The sequence below is a fragment of the Macadamia integrifolia genome, chromosome 2 (genome assembly GCF_013358625.1).
Source record: "Macadamia integrifolia cultivar HAES 741 chromosome 2, SCU_Mint_v3, whole genome shotgun sequence".
Taxonomy (NCBI): domain Eukaryota; kingdom Viridiplantae; phylum Streptophyta; class Magnoliopsida; order Proteales; family Proteaceae; genus Macadamia; species Macadamia integrifolia.
The window spans coordinates 20,323,401-20,341,376 of record NC_056558.1 but is presented as its reverse complement, the minus strand read 5'-3'; the positions used below and the strand labels follow the sequence as shown (position 1 = coordinate 20,341,376).

General features: G+C 39.8%; 1 long non-coding RNA gene across 1 annotated transcript; it reads left to right on the top strand.

Annotated features, from left to right (window-relative positions):
* Nucleotides 1-1,741: 1,741 nt before the first annotated feature.
* On the top strand, nucleotides 1,742-3,605 carry LOC122089232. The gene is made up of 3 exons (XR_006143282.1): nucleotides 1,742-1,871; nucleotides 1,999-3,180; nucleotides 3,279-3,605. It is a non-coding gene; the product is annotated as an uncharacterized LOC122089232 (long non-coding RNA).
* The last annotated feature ends 14,371 nt before the right edge of the window (nucleotides 3,606-17,976 follow it).

The window sequence follows — 17,976 nt, the reverse complement described above, 5'->3', positions numbered from 1 at the left end:
GGCTGGCTAGTTGGTTAGATGGCAACGCACCAGTTGTCCTTATTTTGGCTTCCCAGCTGTCCAACCCTCTACTTTAGGGTGGTAGTCCACCATATGTGGGACCTTCCCCCACACCCTTAGGCCATTCACACCTCTTACCTGGGCTTCTTCCCTGCTTGCTTCTAATCTACATAGCTATGTGGCTGTATACATTGGGTCTATAATCCCAATTTCAACATTTCCCCTTTACCATTCAAATTCCATCTCCGGGACTGAAAATTTAGGGTGTTACAATTTCCCTCCTTATAAAAAAATTTCGTCCTTGAAATATGCACGGATTGTTCTTTATTATCAATCTTAGCCTCCAAGTTATAACATTAATTTCCATATGTCATTATTAATAGAATTATATGTCTTGGTGGAACTGATTAATTCAACATAACACATTAACGTTGCCATTGACTGCATTGGTTCTGATAACTATTCATACTCTTGGTTCCACGAAAACCACAAATCAGTGTACCACTATACTTCTTATTTTCTTTTAAAATTCTGTTACATCTTTACACACCCGAATATGGTATTTTATTTCCATCATATATCTACATCACATACTCAGATTTGATCTTTTGTAAAGATTCCCAACTTCTATATTTTCCACACTGGTTTCATATCAGTATTCCATGACTCACTCTCTGTATTTATGAGAATTGCATTGAAAAATCCCTTTCTATTACCATTTCCTTTTAATCAAGCCATTAATCACCTCAGCCTATGTATATAATTTTTTAATGAGTCCTTCAAACACTCAAGATAACATTCCATCAACGTTCCCATACACGTAGCTCATCAAATTTCCAATTTTGAATTATTGCAATTCCATTTATCACACATGAAATTTCAAATGCCACTCCATATGATTAAATATAAATATATTATCGATCATTATGTCCAAATTCTTAATGGCTCATAGAGTTTTCCTACGTTCTTACTCCGCACACTACTTTTCCCTTATTCATTCCAACAACTTGATCTTTGGTCCTTCCACTATGTTATGGTATCATGCTCTCTATTTTATCTTAGTTTATATGTATCTCATACCATCTTCATTTCATGGATGCATATGCGTACTCTTACTCGAGTTGTATTTCAGTATGTTATTTCTAATATTCAATCTTTCTTCCCGGTTCATAATATGTATCATTGAGTCTGCAAATTTACATTAATCATTCAATATCCACTTCCAAACTTTTCTTACCTTCATTGATCTCATCCGTTAAATTTTCAATTCGAATTCAAGGAAACTGGCATTGATCTTTAATATTTCCTTCAAATTTCCACATTCATCTAGAAATCCGGTAATTAACTTATTGTTCCTTTATATAATGAGATGTTATTTGCAGTTAGTGTCCTCATCTCAAGTTATAGCTATCTCCAAAATTTCAATTTTCATAAGCCAAGGTCTGAATTATATTTCCATTTCTACTTATCAATTATCATTCTCCACCTCAACTTACCTTTTGCATCTTTCACTTGATTCACCCCTTCCCATACATCAATGGAAGCCAATTTTGGGGTACCATTATAGTGTTTGAACCTGACACGTTGTATCACAAAAGTCCAAGGCTCATTGGGTGAATTTGGCTAAACCGGCAAGCCCAAACCGACGGGTAGGGGCCCACAACCTGCCGGCCAGTTCGCCAAAAACCTGTACTGTTATATCAGTACTCAAGAGCGATTTTAATCACTCTCATCCTGCTATTTCACACTCCATGAGCACCAGTCTGCGGTCATAATTGCATCTAACCTTCTCTAGGCTATTTCCTTGCAATCCCCTCGCTCGATCGTCACTTCCAATAAGTCTGTCTATTCACGCTATTTCTCTATTTTAGGTTAGTTTCCCATTTCTTTGAGAAATTCTCTAACCTGGATTTAGTATCTTTGTGTTTGTTTTATTTTGTGTAACTTCTTATCTATCATCTATTACTTTCAATTTATTTTCATGTATTCTTTATGTAGGATACGATGGCCTCCGAGAGAATCACTCGCAGTAAAGTTGCCACCATTCCCATTGGGCAAATGGCTACAAAGGAGTGTTTGACACTATTTGGTTTCGGACTCCCATGGATCAAGCCAATTGGGTTCACTTCATTTCCCGTGCCATCACTGTGGAACGACCCATGATCTTCAAGCTTTCAGGGTAAGGGAAAGATTCAAAGCTTTTGGTTGGGATGCAGTGTTGAAGGTGGAGGAGGAGGTGTATCCAAGATTAGTTCGGGCCTTTTATTACAATTTGGTAGGAAAACACATCAGAAATGGCGAGTATCGGATTGTTAGCCGTGTGGTTGGTAAGGATATCTCTCTCACCACTGCTGAATTTGGTCGGATTATTGGTGTGTTTAATGAGGGTAACAAAAACTTATTATCCCCTAAGGACTAGCTCCTGTGGTTATTTCATTGAGACAGAGAGAGACCTATTGAAGGCTGTTGTCATCGAGGGTGGTGAGGCAAATTGGGCCTTAATTGCCAACTGGAGACCCACTCCTCGAGTATTGTGCAGGATTGTACAACACAATATCCAGCCTATCAGTGGTTATTTTAGTGAGGTGTCATTAATGTAGGCTTATACGGCCTTTTGCTTGTACATAGGCGAGCAGATTAGCTTGCCCTACCTGATGTTGCGGCATTTGGTGCACTGTGCCTACCGCCCTAGTGATGGTCATCTTTTCTATGGCAAAGTTTTGACTAAGGTATTCAAGCACACGAGGATTTTCCTAGATCGTGAGGAGAAGGAGTCCCATCCTATCCCCTTCGATAGGACCATCTTAGAGAAGATGCAACTACATCAGTATGTAGGTAGTGACCAGGATGAGGCACCAGCAGCAGAGGATGACCCAGCAGACCATGAGAATGATGAGCAACATGTGGGTGACGAGCAGCATGAGGAGGAGGTGCAGCATGAGGATGAGAAGCAGCATGAGGATCCCCTTTGAGACTTCCGTATCAGTGGTGTGGATATGGATCTATATGGGTTTACAGTAGAGGAGGTTGAGGTGTTAGGTCTACAACTTCCATATGTCCAGGAGGAGGGTACTCATGGTACTTTCCCTACTGAGGAGGCTCTACGGTCTGGTTATACACCTTCCCAGACTCATTTTGAGACCGATTCAGAGACTACCCAGCCTACTGCCTAGAATGGAGGTAATCCCACATACTACTTTATGTTATTATAGAATTATTCTTATAGTTTGCCTCCTCATTTTTTTTTATACTAATCTTTGTTTACTTTAATGAGCCAGATGCCCTGACTTTGCAAATGGTACCAGATCATATGGAAAGAGGTGTCACTTAGGTCACTACTAGCTTAGAGACTCTAAGTTCGAGGGTCGAGACTGTAGAGGCTGCTCTTGATGGATGGGCAGAGTGCTTGAACATCCCGCCAAACTTCAGGCCTCCCCGTTATCGATCACTTGCTCAGGATAGCGTGCCTCGGCTTCTTCTAGTTGACAGCATATCAAATTTTTTTTTGTTTCACTTTTTGTTCTACTAACTTAGATTAGTTTCTAGAATAATTCAGGTTGTATTTAAATGTTTAATTTTTTCGGATATAACTCCCCCTTTTTGCACTTTTGGGGTTTCCTTCTCTTTCTTTCCTTCCTCCTATATTTCTCTTTATGTACACTCCTATGGTTATATAATGCAAATCTTGTTTATATAATATATTAGTTCTTTTGGTTTCTGTTCCATCTTTGTGTTCACTCTCTTTGGTTTACAATTTATGCATTTTATCTTTTAATTTTACTGTATTTCCTACTTAATTACCACAACACCTATATTCTCAAGTAGGGTTAGGTCAGGTCACTACAGAGCATCCCGCGCTAATACCACTATATCACACCCTACCCCAAATATGGCTAAGGCATGCGGCACTGGATTCTCAACCCAGTCAGCCTACCAATGCCCAAGCTCTCGGACACAGTGTTGTAACCAAACCAACCATGGTTCAATTCTCATATGCCCCATAATTATTTAGCTTATTCATTGAGTTCAAGGTCTATTATAGAATGTAATTTTCTTCTGGATTTTTACCCCTTGTAATGTAGGGCTTGTCCTACTTGGTTTAAAGAGGTCACTTTCCTTTTCTTTTGGTCAGCCCAAAGAAGGAGATTGAGGCTGCCTTACTCTGTATATTATCTTTTTACATACACACTACTTATCAAAAAAATTAAAAACCAGACCAACAACTTGAGAAATCTATCACAATTAGAGTACGCATATAAAATCCATAGGAAGCATATATGTGTGGTGACCGACTACAATGATAAATAATAACACAGGCCCATAATGAATAGATCCACAAGTTACAATAGCAATATATAAATCTTACAACCATTGTTAATATAAATACAAGAACCAATGGTAGAGGTATCCATCCAGCTACAAGGTGTCTTGCAGACACAGCCTCACAAATATACTGATCTTCTGTCCATCTCAGCTCCGGTTCCACCATCTAAAAAGAATAATCAAGTAGGGGTGAGCTATACGGCCCAGTGAGGAATGAGCATGCAAGCATACACATACAAGTTATGATGCCAACAAAAGCTCACAATATCATACCACATGCCATATATACAAAATCCACATAATTCATTTATTATTTTACTTCTATTCTAATTACTAAGTCTTAGTATATGTGGGTATAAGTGCCATAAGCAACATAGGTAGTGTCTCCTTCCCAATACGTCGGGCCTCAGAGTACAACCTAGCTGCAAGCAGGAGTCAGCCAGTCCCAGAAAGAACCTCGGTCCCCCAACCAACCCCTAAATAGTAACCCTTGATAGCCATGGTCCCAGAATCCCACACCGTCATCAGTCTCCCATACAATCCGATAGTCATGCGTACAGTACGTCATACCATGTTGTGCCCTATCAAGATAGAATACGTCATATCTGGGCATAGTAGTCCTCCGCAACCTAGCACCGAGTAGGATTAGCCAGTACCTTACCCCTATTGGCAAGGAGTTATAGCACTGGGATGTGATTCGAACCATATGCATTTACATGTATCCATATCAACCATAGTATCCAATATACTTATGTGGCCATAGCTGTAAAACTGACCTCTGAGCCCACAGTACCGAAAAGAACCTCGGCCACACCGTGCCATAGACCATCAATATTACACCCATTACCACATAGCTACTATACTACTCATCCACAAAACCTCGATCACATCCAAGTCAGTAAAACCATACATCATGTGAATTATATAACTTTATATAAAATAAATCCATAGCATGGTGTTCATCACATTCCACATGTGCATGCAAACATAAAATATTTGTATCAAACACTTCGTATAATAAACAAACACCCACTAACCTGATTTCCCAAATCTAGTGTTTTTTCTTTGAATTTCCGATCATACGTATCCTAACCGGGTACATTTCAGATTCCTAAGTAACCAATTCACATTAAGTTAAATTTTTATTTTCAATAATCATTTAATAATCATACTTCTTAGATCTTGGTTGAATTTCCATACCAGAATCCACCCTCAGCTAAAGGGGTACACTATTCTCAAGTTAGTATTCCTTCCCAGTTAACCAAGCTAGTATATCAGTCTAGTTTCCTGTGTCTGTGCAGATCATTTACTCAACCTATATAGCCATTAAGCTCATTTTTGGATTACTGGACCAGACCTATAGGTATTTAAACCTTAATTACCTGACTAAATTTGTCTATACTATCCTTGGCTCATAAATGCATTTGGTTGAGTTTTCCAAGCACAGGTAGAGTCAATATTGACATTTCATAACCCAACCCCTCTTATAGCATTTTCTTTTCTTATTTGGGTTATGAATCATGCTCTTATATTTTACAATCATTTTCGGGTAGGTCGGGTCACATATGCACAGTCCAAGGGTTATTCAGTAGTAAAATAACCCTAACAACACTATTCTATTAGGATCAAACCGGCTGACCGGTTCTGTGATATCCTACTCTCTAAACCCATTATAATTTTCCAGTTTGTTCGATTTGGTCTTGCAGGACCTGTACCCAAGTGAGCCGAGGTGAGTACCTTATGGAACATGATGGCAAGGGTGACTCTGAACTTAGGTTGGCTAGATGAGTTAGAGTCGATGCCCAGTGAATTCTGTGTGCCCAAGCCATGCACTTGCACGTATCATCGGGCCATGTAAGAGCAATAAAGGTATGTAGCCGTGTTCTATGTTAAGTGCGCACATTAACCAATTACCGAGAGTGAAACATGTGTTGGGGCCGAGCCCCATTGAAATCCCAGTGATTCGGCTAAGTTTTGGCCGATTGGTGGGTGGCCATGGGTGGGTTGGACCCACCAGTGTGACCTACCACTCTGGTCATTAGATATTTTGACCCAAGTATAAATAGCATTTATTACTTTTCCTTTCCCTCATTTATTGTTTTACACTGTGGGTGAGAAAAGTAAAGAAGAGAAAGAAAAAGAAGAAAGAGAAGGGAAGAAGGAGGAAGAACAAGGGGAAGAAGATGCTCATTCTGCGATGCCAGGGTTAAATCTTTTGATTTCGACACTGGATTAGTGTTCCTCATCTCAAGATCTACAATTTGAGGTTAGTAAAGTCTATATTTCTTAAACCCCCAAAAAACCCTAAGTGAAACCCTTCAATTTAGGTAGAAATCCTTTGGATCTTGTTAATATCTCTTGAGAATGTGAGTCTAAGGTTTAATAAAGGACCTACATGTTGGTTATGAAGGATTTAGGGGAAGAAATTGCAAGATTTGAAAAGCATTTGTTGATCTCTTGAGCTAAAGAGAAGATTTGAGGTTTTTGAGGTGTTCTTGATCAAAGAGGTAAAACCCAAGCTTAGAACTTTAAATCGATCCTAGATCAATGTTGGAATCATGATATAGATCCTTAGATTTGTGGAAAATGCGATCGAATCGACCCATAGTGGTTTCTCCAAAGGGATGAAGAATAGGAGTGAACAGTAAAGTCTCGGTTTTGAGTGGTGGGTGCTTAGAAATGGTCAGACCCACCAATCCGGAGCCCGCCTGTCCTAGATGGGCTGCTGGCTCGATCAGTGAGCAAGACCAATGGGCACCTGGCCTGTCGCTCTTGGTCCGTTGGTCCAGGCAGAGACCCTGAGCTGTAAGGTGAGCGAGGACCGATCGGCACCTGGCCTGCCGCTCTTGGCCCACCACTCCTTATAGGGCCCCTGTGTCGAGCAGCAGGCAAGGTCGGTGGGTACCTCCCCTGCCAATTAACCTACCACTCTAACTCATCGGGTTCTGATTTGGCTCAAATTTTTTGGGCAACCTTCTCTAATGATTTTAAATACATTGGGATCATCATACCTTATTTTATTGGTTATGAGCCTAAAGTGGAGATGAACTAAGCTCGACCTCTTTTATAATAGGTTTCACTATAAACTCATGTCATTTCACACCAGATCTTCCTCATACCAAGGGTGATCATTGTACATAATTAGGTAAGTGGGAAGAGGACACTGACTTTATTTTTGGAGTGTTTTTATAACATTCCATTATTTTGGTAGACTAGCTATGACATCATTTCACTATTGTGTATACCCTAGTCATCCTCGAATGCCATTTGCTTGCATTGATGTGTGCATTATGAAATTCATTTATGACTTGATATACTGATATCTTTAATTGTTAAATATTTATTCCTGCTTTGAGATATGAGATGGATGACTTTAAATTATTGAATATGATGCATTGCTAGACTAGATGCCATAGTCGGCTTGAAAATGAATGCATTGGTGGCCCGTGGAATGGGACGCGATGGCACTATCAGTCGTACTATTTCACATAGGAGTATGCGGTTAGGAATGACATATTCCTATGCTAAGACCCTTCCCAGCAAGAGTGTAGGTGTTGGGTATATCACTGGGGGGAAGCCCGAGGTTGTGTACTAACGGTGGAGATTAGAAGTACGCCCAGCCGATCACTAGGACGGTCGACAACTTTGGTGATATAACAAGAGGACCAATTGTACTGCTTTTAAATTAATGCAGGGCAGGGTCCATTTTACTTTAATGCAAGGCAAGGCCCATTTTACTTCAATGCAAGGCAATGCCCATTTACTTCTCTAGTATCCACGACTAGCCTTCTCCAGCAACACTATGGGCGTATCGCTGAATGGGGTTCGTGGCTTATACCCGAGGCATACATGCACTGTGGTTATGAGTAGCACATGACCTATGACTTAGATGTGATGTATAGGTGGTTTAATATAATAAAAAGGGACTTTCATACATATAGGAGCATTTGTGTTACGAATGATTGCTTGGTCTTTCTTTTCTCTTAGTGGGCTTGTGAGCTCATCCCATGTGTACACCACTTTTTAGATGATCTTACAGGTTGTCAGACTGAAGAGCTAGAGCCGAGACCCACTGTGGAGTTTTCAGCTAAGGACTTGTGGGTCCCTAAAGATCTTGGGCATGGGGCCGAGTGCCCATACGAGAGTTGTGTTGCGGGATAGCAACACTGATACCAACCTGGGATTCTTTTTTATTATTTTATGATGTTACCCCTATTGTGCTCTGAATGTTTAAATTGTAATTCTTGTATATATATCACGCCTACAGGCCCACATGTATATGTGCTATGTAATACAATTTGGGTATCAAGAGTATTGGGGTGTTTACAAGTATATACATGTAAGACTTCTGTTGAAATACAAAATTTGTTTTCTTTAGCTATGGGTATGTTGTGTTATGGCTACTGTATTAGATGATCCTGGCAGGTTTTGGGTTAACAGAAGTTAACAAGGTCACCGGTTCGGTTCTGTGTGAACGGGGTGTGATAACAGTCGTATCAGAGCTTGATTCTCTACCCACTCATAGCATACATGATACATCCCCTAGAATCTTATAATAGGACCCCGGGGTTGGATAAACCTAAAAGCTTTAAAGGATAAAAACCTGTAATAATATGAAAAGTCTAAATTCTTGCATTCCATTGCATACATGAGAGTAGAACTTAAGTAGATTAGTGAAGGATCAACTGACCAAATCCATAAACCATTGATTAAAATTCTAATAAAATTTCGATAGCATAATGGTGCTATAATGAATTTCCAAAAATTTTACAAGGAAGTCATGTGATAAATCAATTATACAATTATAACAAACAAAAAGAGGGGTGACAGACACTGTCACCACAAAACCACAATGGGCTAACTAAACAAGTAAAAGTTATCCAAAAGTTTCCAAGCACCCACATAAATACTACTAAGTTTCAAACCATAAAAATGTACCAAAATATACAACAACCAAAGTATCATAATAATCATCATCAAATAGAGTGAGGAGAATGAAAGATAAGGCTAGAAAAGAGAAAAATGGAGGATGGTTCCAAAGAGGAAAGTAGAAGGAGGAATTACCGCTTCATCAATCATCGTCATCCACTATAAAAGGTTTCCCACCTCTTGGCCATGAAGTGCACCTGAAGTGACAATCGTAAAAGTCAAACCTGTCATTCGTCAAGATGAATTCCTTCTTCACTCGATGGAAGTTAGTAGCAATTCTGTTAGAAACCTTATCCAAGTCCTCGGCTAAGGACTGGAAACTGGCCTCTACCCTTCCTAGTTTGTGTGGTATCGCCAAATTTCGGGCAACGCTCCCCTCCACACTTTCTAGGATCCTATCATGCTCCTCTTTTAGGGCACTAATTCTATCCACCAATCGTTGAAAATTAAAAGCCCCACCTGAAGGTGGTGGAGCTCTAAAGTGTGGATCAGCAGCCCTAGTCTCTAGGGGCTCCTCCTCGAGGATCACATCCTCATCAATCTCCTCCTCATCAACATGAGGAATATAGTCCTTTTCCTCCTCACTAACATACTCTCCCTCTATGCCCTCTAGCCCTTGTTCTTTTGCCTCCTGTGGTGTACCCATCGGCACCGACAACCCCATCCTCCTCAAGTTTTCTCTAGTGAACTTATTGTAGACATATAATTTTGTCACCCCCTGGCGATGATGACATAAGAAGAATTACTTGTTGGACATTTTAGACTTGGAGAATTTTTGAGCTTAGAGTAGAAAATGACCATTTTTTTCCTATAAACTTTCAAGAGAAAATGTTTTTAAAAATTAGAATTTGATGTTGTGTTTGTCCCCTCAAGTCGGACATTACACTTTAATGCGAGAACTACGCTAATCGATGCCCGATTCTTTCTTTCATTATATGATCCGGGTCCCTAATTTATGCATATTTTTGTAAAGGTTCTCAGTCAAGACCATAATCGTGTCTCACATCATTGGATAGTGCTCGGACTGAGCTTTCTAACGACATATTACACGTTGAATTCTGACTAACGGTTTGAAATATATGACCCCCGAAAGTTGACTCCAAAGTTTGGTATCAGATTCCATTCCGAGCAACCAAAGAGTGCCATATGGCGCCCAAACCCCTTTGTCCAAAAGCAAGCCTTTTTGGACAATTCTCTCTAGTTTTTTAGTCCCACATCGGAAATAAGGGAGAATTGTCTCAAGTCCCAAGGCTATAAGTATAGCCCTTCCTCTCTTCCAAAAGGGAGGAGAAAAAATTGAGAATTTGGGAGAGAGGATGGCCCCATTAAGGTTTTGGCTAACTTCTTCCTTCTAAAATCAAATATTCTCCAAGTCTAAAAGTTTAACACATTAATCCTTCCTTGAGCTGGGAGATCTAGTCCAGTTCGGTTTGATTTGGGGCTTGAAGCACAAGGGTTATCTCCCATTGTTTCTTGATTAAAGCTGAGTCTAAGGTATTTTTCTTCTCCTAATTGTAATTTAGAACTAGTTTATCTAATTTAATAGATTAGGTTCTAATTTATTAATAATTGGTTCATTTAGATTAATTAGGTTTAATTAGTTTCATTTTGGTTTAATATGGTTTATTAGATGTAACCTGATTCAATTAGGTGTATTTAGGTTTAATTGGTTCATTTAGATTAATTAGATTTGATTAGTTTCAATTTGGTTTAATATGGTTTATTAGATTCATCTTAATTTAATCTGGTTTATTTAGTTCTTTTGGTTCAATTAAATATGATTTTTGTCTAAATGGTATAATTATATTCATTTTAGTTTTATTTGGTTCAATTAGATGTAATTAGGTTCATTCAGACTTAATTATTTCTTTTTTTGGTTTGTTTTAATTTAAATTGATTTTGAATTTACATTTGGCTTTATGATTCTACTTAATTGTTAATTGTTTTATCGTTTAGATCTAGGCCCTTGGATTAGGATCCAAGAACCCTAATCATTTCTCCCTTTTCTTTATCTCTTCTCCGATCTCTTCTTCCTTTCTTTCTTCTTTTTCTTGTAGTAGAAAATCAGCCGCCTCCCTCCCCTTCTTCTCCTTCCCTTCTCCATGGCTGCCACCTCCCATTTCTTCTTCCTAACCTGCAACCCTTTCCTTCTTTTTCTTTTTCTTCTTCTTCTCTTATTTTTCCTTACTGCTGTAACTACTAACCAGTCTCTTCTTCTTCTTCTTCTTTTTCTCTTCTATTTCCTTGCTGGTGCAACTACTAACCAGCAGCCATTAAACTTCCTTTCTTCTTCTTCTTCTTCTTCTTCTTTTTCTCTTCTTCTTCCCTACTACTGCAACTACTAACCAGCAACCATTGAACCTCCTTTCTCGTTCTTCTTCTTCTTCTCTTCTTCTTCCCTGCTGCTACAACTACTAACTAGCAGCCACCGAACCTCCTTTCTCATTCTTCTTCTTCTTCTTCTTATTTCCATCCTCCAAAATCTGTAGCTACCATTGGTGATAAAAACCAGCAAAAAAAAAAAAAAAAATTATTCTCACCTTCATTTTCTCCTAGTCCAAACTCATCCTCCCCCTCTTTTCTCCATAACTGAAATCATCTCTTACTTCTTCCCACTTACCTTTCTCCATAATCGAAATCTAAACCACTACAGCTCCCATCTTCTTCCCTTTGCCAAAATCTACCTCCAGCCCATCGTCTTCTCTTATTCTTCCTATTTTATTTTCTTGTTTTTTGTTATTTCTTTAATTTGCTGATTAGATAGTCCATCTTTGTAATACCCACAACCTGTTATTTCATTTTTGTTTTCTGTGTGGAATCTTCCCCTCCATTTGTTCTTTATTTTTCTTTTTATCCATTTTGGTTTGATTTTTAGGTCTGTAATGTATCCAGTCGTAGAACTTAGGGTTAGGATTCCCCTAATTGTAAAATTTAAAATCAAATGATTTCATTTTATTTCCCTCTAAATAATGTATGGGACGTGGCTGCCCCCCCTCAAACCGGATCGTAGCATTAGGTGCGTTTCTTGGGTTTTTGGGTTGATAAAATGAACCCGTTTCGGTCCATTTCCTTTTGTCTCAAATAGTGGGTCCCTTTAGAATTAATTGTGTATTTAATTTAGATTCAGATATCTTGCCATATTGATAATCATTAGATTTAGATAGGTTAGTCAATGCCATGTTTGCCATGCTTGGTGTTTATTAACATGTTTTTGATACATGACGATTCTTTTTTTTTTTTTTTTATTGTTTAAATCAATTCATTTTTCTTATGCATGTAGGTCAGTTACTACTCATATTTTATCCACTTCTCACTTACATCACTACATGGGACATTTACAGCCATTGTATATTTAATAGATTCCATTTCCTTAAATTTAGGTAGTTAATTAAAATTTTTTTTTAATATTTAATTAAATAAAGTCTTAACTCATTAGACTAATTAGGGTTCATAATGCATTTAATTGACTCTTAAAATTCGGTTTTAATTGTTTAAATTATTAGATTGATTAGGTTTTCCAAAACTTCCATCTGAAATAGTTAGATTTGGGTAGTTTTCACCATTCAATTCAAGTTTTTGTCTTTCTTTAAAAATCTTTTTACCTATTAGATTAATAGATTAATTAGGATTGCAGTAATTCATTTCATAAATTATTAGGGATTAGGATTAATCATTTTAATTAATTCAATTTAGGAGCTCACAAATTCATTGATCCACCTAGGTTAGGCTCAATTAATCGAATTAGTTTAATTTAGGGTTTCATAAGTTGCTAAACTAATCCTAGGTTTAGGCTTATTTCATTAGCTTAATCTAAGACTCATAATACATCAATTAAATCATTTAGGGTTTTTAATTTTTAATAAGTGTAACCATTTCATCATTTACATCATAACCTAGCTAGCATAATTTAGACACTTGGCTTAGGGTTTTCACATGTCATACTTTGATACCTAGTTTAGGGTTTTCAGTGACCTAGATTTAGGACTAGTTAGTAGGGTACAAACAAATTTTGGTCAAACAAAAAGAGACCGGCCTTAGGGCTGGGCAAACTGGGTGCCTAACACCTTCCTAGTCTGTCACTTGACACTTGTCCAGAATCTTGGTGCAAACCAGCCTTATCGATCAGAGTCATTAGTCTCTCTCCCTTGATTGGGTGAGACATTTATGGGTCCTAGACCCTTTCTAGGTGGTGACTCCTTTTTACCTATAATATGTATCCCCCCGTTGGCAGTTGATGACCAGGGGATACTATCTCATTTCATTAGGGTCGACCCCTAGCGTGTGTACACACGATCCCGACGGAGGTCCATGATACCTACAGTGGTGACTCCACTGGGGATGTCAGACTCTTGATTGACCATTGTTTGTATAGCTTTGTTTGTATATTGACATGTTATTTTTCACTTTTCATCACTTGCATACAGTTCTTGCATTGAGCATAGCATGCCTTACCCTTATTCAACCCCTATGGTGTAGCTGCCAGGGTCCCTCACATATGTTTGGGCTGCCCCCAGTTACATCACACCCCTTGATACCATGCCATTTGGGCCTAGAATACAGAACTTATCGGCGAGTATGTTACCTTACGTGCTTAAGGGAGATCACACACATTTAGGTGTGCCCAAAGAGATGCTATTGATCAACACTCTGAGATCGATTTGCTCGAGTTATTCCCCTATTGGTATATCAAAGCGACCACGTGCCTCTGATTCATTTCGTGTATACAGGTGATAGGTATATCAGTTTTATCAAGGGTAGCCTTTTCGGTCCTAAACCTAGCCAACATGCATTATATACTTGGACATAGAACCAATGACTAGGATCAACACAACTAATGTACATTGATTGCGGTTCACATTAGAAATTTTTGTAGTAATTTTTACCCGTCTCAATCTACCCTTCACCAACGAAAGAATTAGATTTACCATTGGTATTAAGGATGCTAGTGTTTTTCACTACACTAGTTGTTGGTTCGTACGATCGCACCGCATGATTGGCATCGTGGCTATATGCCAACACCGTCAGTCCGATGTGATATACGTCTCAACCTGGTAAGGGTTTCACACAAGCTATCTTGATGTCAATGGGTAGGTTCAAATGTCTCCACCACATAGTTTTTGGTGATTGATTCAGTGTAGAGTTGCCTACATAAGTGTTCTTACAGGAACCACCTTTGCTTGATCCATCACTTGAGAGTCTCTTCAACTTAGGCACACTTCTTTAAGTATGCCGCTAAGTTGATGCCACTCTCATTTGAGCAAACTCTTGTTTGGTCTGGTCGTCCTTGTTTGTGTATGTTTGGCTAGTCTTATGTTCAAGTACGAGAGTGTTGTGTATTGCCATCTCACCATCTATATTTTTCCTTTTTCGGTATCAGTCAGTGCCGCCAACATCTTACCCCAATCAACCTTTCTCGTTCATCCCACTTTTTTGGGATTGTCCTAGCAACCTCTCGGGACCATCATTCAGTGGTTCTTGATGGCAGGCATTCCTCCACAACCACCTTTGGATAACATGGATGCTCGAATGGCCAGGCTTGAGGAAATGATGGCCAACCTCACGGAGGTGGTGCACACACATATGGCCGCACCAAGGGAAGAGGTTCCGGATCAATGGAGTCACCCTCAAACTCCTAGGTTTGTTCCCCGACCTCCCTACCCGGCCGAGGATGAGTATGACTTCTATTTCAATTCTCCTACCGCCAGGGCAGTTGAGGATCAAGAGAAAAAGGAATTGAAGGATCAGGTCAACTGTTTGGAGCACATTATAAGGAATATGAAAGGGGGTAGAAGACCAAATTTTTGATACTGAGGGGCTATGATTTTTTCCCTAAGCAATCTTGCCAGAAAGGTTCAAGTGGACATGTGACAAGTTCGATGGAACCGGGGATCCCCATACCCACTTGAAGTCTTTTATTGGACAGTTGAGGATAAAGAGGTTCATAGATGAAATGTTGGGGCAAGCTTTTCAGTTCTCTCTAACCGGTGAGGCTCACCATTGGCTTATGTCTTTAGACAAGGCATCCTGTAGCACTTGGGAGGATATTATGAGAGCTTTCACCAAATAGTATGGCTACAATACTGAAGTGGAATTAACAAGAAGATAATTGGAAATGACAAGGCAAATGCCGAATGAAGGGTTCACCGAGTATTTGAGGCGCTTCCATGACAAAGCATCCATGATGAGGGATTGACCAAGTGAGCGAGATCAGATTGCCATGATCATGAGGTTGGTGTGTGGTCCCTATAAGGATGTGTTGTTTGGCTAGGCAATCTTGACATTTGATGGACTCAGAATGGCAGCCCAACAGGTCGAAGATGCCCTCGCCCAAGAAGAGCTCCCCAAGTACAACAAACTTGCTAAGGAGGCTAGTAGCAACAGAAAACCTCCTACCCAACAGAGGAATTCGGGGTCTAATGCCACGATGGCGATCCTTCCCACAGCGCTGGCCTCGCCTACTCTAGCAACACCATTTGTGATTAAGCAAGATGCAACCCCTGCTCCCCGTCATCGTCAAAGGCAGTTCACTGACTTGGGGACTTCTTTGAGTTCAGTTTTGAATCGTTTGCTTCAGACCGGTCTTATAGTCAAGCCAAAGCCTAGACCCTTACCTGAGCGGAAACCTAATTGGTTCAATCCAAACCTTTTTTGTGACTACCATTCTCAGTAAGGTCACGCAATAGATAGATGTTACAAGATACAGGAGGCAATCCAAGATCTGCTTGATGCAAAGAAGTTTGAAATCCAGGTCAAACGACCCAATGTTGCCACAAATCCCCTTCCTCAGCATCGAGCAGTTAATGCCTTGCAGGAAGATTTAGGAAGTTTTGACCCGAATTCCCTAATCATTTTTCTATCAGTGAAGAGTAGCCAAGCAGAGGCGACCAACGTTGGAGATCTTAGCGGATTTACTTTCCCCCTTCTAGATGATGTTGTCTCTTCTAGTTTAAAAGAGCCTATAGAGTCAGAGTTGAAGGAAGATGAGATCAATGGCCTGTATGATGAATCTGATTTTGAGACCTACACACCAAATCTTGGTTTGGAGCTAAATGCAGTCAAACTTGAAGCCAATGAGGATTATGATATCATTATCCCTGGGGTAGGGTTGCAGGCAAAGCAAAGGCTTTCAGAGTCTGACGATGAGGTAGAGCTCTACATTCCGGGTGAGATAATAGCAGAAACTCGAAGTGGGAAGAACTACAAAGCGGCAGGACTCACAGAACCACCAACAAGGCCAAAAGATCAGGGACTGAACAATAAGTTGATTGAACCGAAGAATCAAGTATTGAGACAGTTGCAGAAGACCCAAGCAAATATATCTATTTGGGGCTTGCTCATGGCCTCTCCTACCCACAAGGAAGCAATGTTGAAATCTCTGGCAAGCATCCAAGTCCAATTGGGACCAATTTGGCACAACTAGAGAGCTTAGTAGGAGCCGCATACGCAGTGAACTCATTGATGTTTGCAGATGCCGATCTCCCTCTTGAAGGTTTGAACCACACAAGGGCTTTACACATAACCATTGATTGTAGAGGATGTCGAATTCCCTAAGTATTGGTAGATAATGGGTCGGCGTTGAATGTTTTCCCTCTCAGGACCTTTAAACATTTGGGATTTGATGAAGCTGAGATGAAGCCATCTAGTCAATGTGTTCGAGCTTATGACAACACCAGGAGGAGCGTGTTGGGAATTTTCACTATGGTGATAGTAGTTGGACCGGAAGAATTTGAGGTAGACTTCCATGTCATCGATATTCCTACGTCTTTCAATATGATTTTAGGCCGTCCATGGTTGCACAAGGCTGGAGCAGTTTCCTCTTCCCTTCACCAAAAGATAAAATTTGTGTTCAAAGGGCAGGTGATCACTATCTTGGCAGATCCTAACTTGGTTAGCATGATGGCATCCGTTGATGTGGGGGAAAATAATCTGAAGTTCATTTGGGAGGTTTTAAGTTGGGCAGTATCAATGCAACTTTGGGGCCTAGTTCACCGGAAGAGAGATTTGCTTTAACAGAGTTTAACATCACCAATCCCGAAGTAACCAACATGCTTCTTAAAATGAAGTATTTTCCAGGCATGGGCCTAGGGGTGCGACAGTAGGGTGACCCAGATATTTTATCACTGAATGTGATCACATAACGCTTTGGCCTTGGTTATGTTATGACAGAGGAGGAACAACAAAAGATAGCAGCTTACAAGCAAAAATGTGACAGAAATTTCGAGAGATATGAAGGGTTGAAATACAAGGATGAGGGGAAGAATTTGATCAATATGCTTAGCAACAGGGAAAGTTCCGAAGGAAAGGCAACAGAGGCAGGTTATCAGTAGAACAAGACCGTCAAGGCTGGGCTAGTCAACGTTTCAAAGTGGAACAACATAGAAGATGGATCTAAGACCGTCAATGTGACTCCCTATTTCAAAACTCTGAATGGTTATTTCATCAAAGAAGGGTAGGATTTCTTCTATTGTGGATTCCTAGAACCATGGTTAGATGTGTTTTCAGGGGAAAGGCTACCAGGCTTTGAGATCTTCTTTAATTGCGCGATTGATTGGGCAGAGTTAGAACATTATTCACCAAAGCAGTTTGAATAGGTCCAACAGGGACACACAGAGGAAGACCTAGATGTTAGCGGTCTCTTCGATGAGGAGATTATGATGATTGGTGGGACCAATGAATCTGAGATGCCTTCACCCCACTTGTTGATTCACCGTGCTGAGGGTGTCA